Here is a 6,027-nt window from a genome sequence, read left to right as displayed (position 1 = left end):
GTGTCTGGGGCATCTCCTCTGCTCACATCCCAACTCCCCAGCCCCCAAGCTGTCACTGGGTAGGATGGGTCAGAGGGCCTGAGTGGCAGCCGGACAGCAGGGCTCCTGGAACTTGCTTGCTACCCACTCATTCACAAGAATTTATTAAGCAGCACCTTGCAAGTCTTGGGGCTACCAAGACAGATGGCAGCTCAGTGGAGCCACAATCCACTCCCCTTCCTTCCAATGGAAATTTACCTCTTGCTTCTCCCCTGCGAGTGTGAGATACTGATTCAGGGACAGGGCCCAGCTCTGTCCAGTTCAGGGCCGCCTGATGGGGACACACAGACCACCAGTCGGGCTGCTCATGCTTCTTGCTCCTGTTTCCCCTGAGGTCACAGCCCCTCAGGGTGGGGGTGCATGTGCCCGTGTTCACACGCACCGTCCTCGCACACCACACGCTCGCAAGGACCAGCTGAGCTGTGATCCTTGTGGTCTCTGGATTCGAGAAAGGGATACACGGTAAAGGAGCAATGTTAATCTCTCGGTCCTCAGCGTTAAGGGTGTGGAACGGGCTAAATCAGGGATGGTGTTGGCCCAGCATTCACAAGCTCAGGGAGACCCCAGGCCCTCCTCTCTGGTCTAGTCTGGCAGCAGTCAGGTCAGGCCAGGGCCTGATTTAGGACTCATGGCCCATGCGGGTACGCCTCAGGGACGAACACTGGTGGGTGGTTCCCGCCCACCTGTCAGCTTCATTCAAAGCCAGTCCTGCTCCTTGCTCACATTCCTTACTTCCCAGGACCGCAGGCACCACTGCTGGCAGCTGACAGGGCAGACAGCTGAGGCTGCTATGTGAACAGACAGGCTTGAGGCAAGAGAGATGTGGCTCTGAAAAGATCCTCCAGCCCTTTGCCCTTTCTTCCAAGCCCTCCCCAGCCAGGAGCTCTGGCCAGAGACCAAGAGCCATGGGCCACTGAGATTCCAGGGCACAGCTTCCAGGCTCTGATCTCACCTCCCCTTTCCATGGCAGAGAACCCCTGTAGGAACCCCAACCGGGCATGACTGTTTCAATCGTCAGCTCTGGAGGCTCTTGACTCACTCTGCCAGAGGCAGTCTTTCCTGATAAGGCCCGTCACTCCATCTTGGTTTCCTCAAGCATCCCCGGGGACCCTGGACCACATGAAATCCCCTGGGGAACGAAGCAGGGCGGGCCTCTGAGTTGGAGACTACCTTCTCTGGGCTCCTGGAAAGAAACCCCACATCATCGTGGAGGCTTTACTTCTCCCTCCATAACCTTCCTAGTTTTCTCTCCCTCTTTGTGCCCCTGCTACGTTCCATGTGAAGGCAATTTTCCCCTTTCCCCACATGGGGAGATTTTCTCATTTGGGGTCTATAGAGAATGACTTCTTGGGCCCCATTCAAAATATCTTCGATGTGATTAGATCATGGAATCAAACTGCTTCTCCTATGACTACATTATGACTTCATTTAGAAATGACTTGAGGGCCTCACTCAACCAGTTGCCTGGAGGCATCTTCATGAGCCTGGTGATAGAACAGAGAAGGAATTCCCTCATCCAGCTGTGGCCCAGCAGTGGAAGGAGAACTCTCATGGGGCTGAGTAACCTCTGCGACCCTGAGGGTCTCCAGCAGGGTGAGTAAAGCCCACTGGAGGCACGAAGTGCCCTCGAGATAGATGACAAAGAAGGGAAATCAAAGAGAAGGAAAAAAAAAAATTGTGAACAGCAAAGAAGAGAGCAGAGACAGAGGGGAAGAAAGGAGGCAGAGGGGGGGAGAAGAGAAAGATGGTCTTGCGGGTCCTGAGGGACTCTTGCCCCAGTTCAGAAGAACGCTCCTCGGGGTCACTCCGGTTGGTAGGAGCTGCTTTCATGCGAACACAGGCAGCCCAGCCAGAAAAACACTGTCCACTCTCCCCCACTCCCCCGGGTTCAGGCTACAGTCAGCAGGCCAAGAGCTATGGACTGTCAGAGACGGAAAGGACCCCAGGGAGTATCTGGGGTTCTCAGTGGAAGCATTTTAGGTGGAATGGTTCTTTACAGGGGAGGATGGTCCATAGCTTTGCAGGGCATTTACCATCTTGGCTCCCAGGCCCTAATGGGAGCATTATCACTGTTGATAAGCAAAACCTTCCCCTCCCACTGCACTTCTAACCCTTTTCCCCCAGGGGGCGCCCTGGCTCCTGTTGAGAACCTCTGTGAACACCCCTCAGTGAAGAGCTAAGCGGGGACTGAGGCCCAGAGTTGTAGAGGAGTTGATTCAAGTTCGCAAAAGGCCTTTTACACCTAGATCTAACCTCCATCTCCCTGACTCTGTAACAACTTCAGGAAACAACCTGGCTGTTCCGTGTGGATGCTTCTCTAAACACTCGTAGAGGAGCAGAGAGTACGAGAAAGGACTCATGGGTGGAGGGGTGGAGGGGTCCCTGTTTCTCTCTTGAAACTCTGTCTCAGCTGACACTAAGGTAGTCACTGCTAGTTGCCCTCCTCCCACTCAGCTGACTCTCTGTCAACCCAGTGACACTGATCCTCCTTCCTAGAAGGATTATTCAGACATGTGCAAAAATGGAGAGGAATGCAGGGCTGGAAGTAGCTCCAGCTGCAGGGAGGTGGTGGCTGAGGATATAAAGTCACTAAAATTATCCACGCACAGACAGGGGCTGGGGCCCCACAGCTGATGGGCCTCTTGCCTGTTATGGTAATTTTCCACCCTTTGGGCCACTCCCTGGCTTCACTGTGGCACCCAACACGTTTAGAAATGACTTGATGGCCGTAGGTGATGCTGAAATAGTAACACAGTGAGAATCACCAAACCCTTGCTAATCCTGACCATGCTACAGTAGGATGCCCAGAGTTGGATGGAGTTATGGGGTCATAATCAAATTTGTCACTTTCTCGTTTCCTAGCCAAAAGCAAGATTACCTGGAGAAAAGCCTGCTTGGTGAAGGCCATGGGTAGAAGCCGAGAAGCTGCTTTTCTCCATACACACCTCTAGGAACCAGGCTGTCCTGGATTCTAGTCTGTTGCAATGGCGGAGGCTGGGAGCCGGAGAGGGATGGAGGGGCTTGGTGCTCAGTTCTTCCCGTGGTCCCCACCTCTCACAGCCTTCATTTTACTCTCATCTCCTGCATCTCTCTTCCCTCTCTTCCAACACATGGTGGCCCCTGTCATCCCTCACCCAGCCCCGCAACCCACAAGTCAGGGTTTAGGAGGAACCGGGGAGAGACTCTTCCCTCCTTGTAACTCCTCCATCCACTGTGAAACTTCAGCCAAGATATTTGCCCTCTAGATTCCTCTCCTGACCTCCAAACACTAGGAGAAAAGAAGCGGCAGGGGCTTCCACCACCAAGAATAACCGTGGTCTTACTGGATTTGCTCACATCAAATTGTCCATAGGAACCCACAAGCCACCTGGGTTCCCTTGATGGGCAAACAACCAAGGCCACCTGACCCTAACTGGGAAAAAAAAAATCCCCATATTCTGACCTTGGGAGGAGTTTATGAAGGAAGACTCCTGGGAACCAGTGCTCTGCCCAGAAGAAGGGGCTGCGGAGAAGGGTCATGAGTCCAAGGGATTCAGAGGCTGCTTGCAGCCACTCTTCACCTTTTTGGGAAAGTTTACATTTTCACTGAACCATGAGCCGCCACCTGTGTGCTCCTGGGGCCTGCTCGGCTACAGCTGGGACCAGTTCAGGGCATGAAGGAGGCTGGTGGAATTGAATCTCAAGTCCCTGCACGTCTTCCTTGCTGACCCCTTCCCAGGCCCACTCCCACGCCTCAGGAGGGTGGGCCCTGACACCAGAGGGTGGCTTTGCACTCACATCTGCAGTGTAACAGCCGTCCTCTGCAGGCACCGGTGTGCTTGCGTGCCTCGGCTGCACGACAAAGCAGCTGCAGATCAGAGCAGGGGCATGGCCTGGGGGAGGACTGAGAACAAGATTTCTCGATCTGGCCCACAGGAGAAAGACCAGTTGGGTTCCTCCCAGAGTGACTTCAGTGGGGCCCAACCATGGGGCCAGGCCCCGGTCACACCCTCTAACCTCACCCCAGCAACCTCATTATCCAGAGGACCAGGCAGGGCTGAGCCCCTGAACCACACTCAATGGCCTCATCCGCCCCTCTCAGCAGACGTAGGACCTTCATCTTGACGTTCTGGGTTTTTTTTTTTTTAAGTGAAGCCCCAAATCAGTTCTCCCACATTGATTGATCAAACGGTGGCTCTCCAGGTGTGGTCCCTGGACCGGAGCATCAGTATCACCACGGAATTTGTGAGAAGGGCACCTTCTCAGGCCCCACCCAGATCTGCTGAATCAGGAAGGCTGGGGGCAGGGCCCGGAAACCTGTTTGAACAAGCCTTCCGGGTGGTTCTAGGTTTGCTCAAGCTTGAGAACCGGGTTATAGGATCCTTCTGTCTCTCCTCAGATGGGCCCTGTGTGCAGCCCTTTTTTCACCCTGTACTGATAACCCACCTCCTCACTCCCACCAGATGAGTCGGCCTCCTGCCCCAGCAGGATCAAAGCCGTCCAACGACGTACAGTGGTCAACTTCTACTTCCTCATCCCCCTTAAACCCTCCCTCTTCCCCACTGTTTTCTGCGGGCACAGGCGTATGCCTCCGCACTCCTGACCCTTTCTCTCGCCCTCTGTTTCTTCCACATCTACTACGCTGGGTCTTCTTCCTCTGGCCCCCTCAGGACCTTGACATCACTTCTTTTTTTCTCTTTTCTCTCCCTTCTTTCCTTGCAAATGTATCCAGCTGTTGTTTCAGCTGTCAATTCTGAGGGGATGGCTCTAAAAGCATGATCTCTCTTTCCCAACATCCTCCAACTCCAGATCTGCGTTTTCAGCAACTTCTACAACAAACACCCCGCTCCCTGGGTGCCTAAGAAGTACCTCAAAGTCCACAGGCCAAACTCAAATTCACCTTCTTACCCCACTCAAACCACCACCAATACCACCACCATCACCAGCAGCTTGTCATCCTGACTTTTGTCTCTACAATCAGTTTCTAAGATCTTCTTGGCTTTACCATCCCTGGGCGATCACAGTAACTTTTTCTGGTTAAAAACTTAGAGTATTTTGGACCGCAAAGTTCCTGTGGATCCAAGTAAAATGACTCGTACAGGAATCGCCTTAAAAACCAACGGCTGCCATTCTGTGCATAAATCCGTCAGGTAGAATGCCTAGGGTTTCATGTACCCTGAACGCCAGGGTCTCAAGGGGAGAGAAAGACTTTACGCACTGCTCAACGTTTGCTGAAGAGTGGGAGCCCCTCAGGAAAGGACTCAGGCCTCCACGGGCAGAAAGGATAATCTATCAGATTAAAGGGCCCCCTTCCCTGCTTCAGGAGCCACCAGATTCCCATTTCTGGGTCACTCACTCTATACCAAATGACCCTCTCGGAAGGGCTTACATGTCCATAGTCCTGTGAGACAACTGCTACTTTGTTCAGGGACAGCAACGGATGGATGTTAGCATCAGAGAGGAGGAGACACAGGGTTAGGGTCAGGGTCAGAGGCCATGTATGAAAGGCTTGAAGCCATCATGCTCCCTGAAAGGACACACCTATGTTGAAACCACCCTGACTGACCTTCAGCTACAGGAGGAGCACCTGACCCTCCTGCTTTGTCATTCCTCCCCTTTCAAACCCTGGGTTGCAGTCATTTTGCCCAAGGCCTTCCTGGCTGTCGATGCTGAAGCCTGGGATTGGCAGTGGGAGGTGGAGGGGAGATGAACAGGAAACCTTCCTCAGAACTGACAATACGTGGTCCTGTCCTATTCTTCCAAAAACAGAACCGATGCTCCCCTCCCCCGCCACCTTCCCAGAGTCAAGAGACCTGGGTTCTAGCCCCAGTGCCATCACTGGCCAGCTACACGACACAGCAAAACATGACAAACCTTTTTTGTGCTCTGGTTGCTTCATCTAAAAAGGAAAACCGTGAAACTCTCCCTTCTCCCTCTACAGAACCGATGTGACAGTAACATGCTTGCGTACAGCAGTTCACCATTAACAAATCGCTCTCATTACGTCTT

The 6,027-nt window shown here is 53.2% G+C and overlaps 1 protein-coding gene across 1 annotated transcript in view; it reads right to left on the bottom strand.

Annotated features, from left to right (window-relative positions):
• Nucleotides 1-6,027, bottom strand: part of VASH2 (vasohibin 2) — a 38,489-nt gene that overhangs the window by 10,551 nt on the left and 21,911 nt on the right. The window lies entirely within an intron of this gene.

Source organism: Delphinapterus leucas, chromosome 1 (assembly GCF_059928025.1).
Source record: "Delphinapterus leucas isolate spDelLeu-1000000601 "Yukka" chromosome 1, BTC_Dleu_Yukka2, whole genome shotgun sequence".
Classification (NCBI taxonomy): domain Eukaryota; kingdom Metazoa; phylum Chordata; class Mammalia; order Artiodactyla; family Monodontidae; genus Delphinapterus; species Delphinapterus leucas.
Note: the sequence above shows the minus strand (reverse complement) of the source record. Positions and strands in the feature narration are given on the sequence as shown.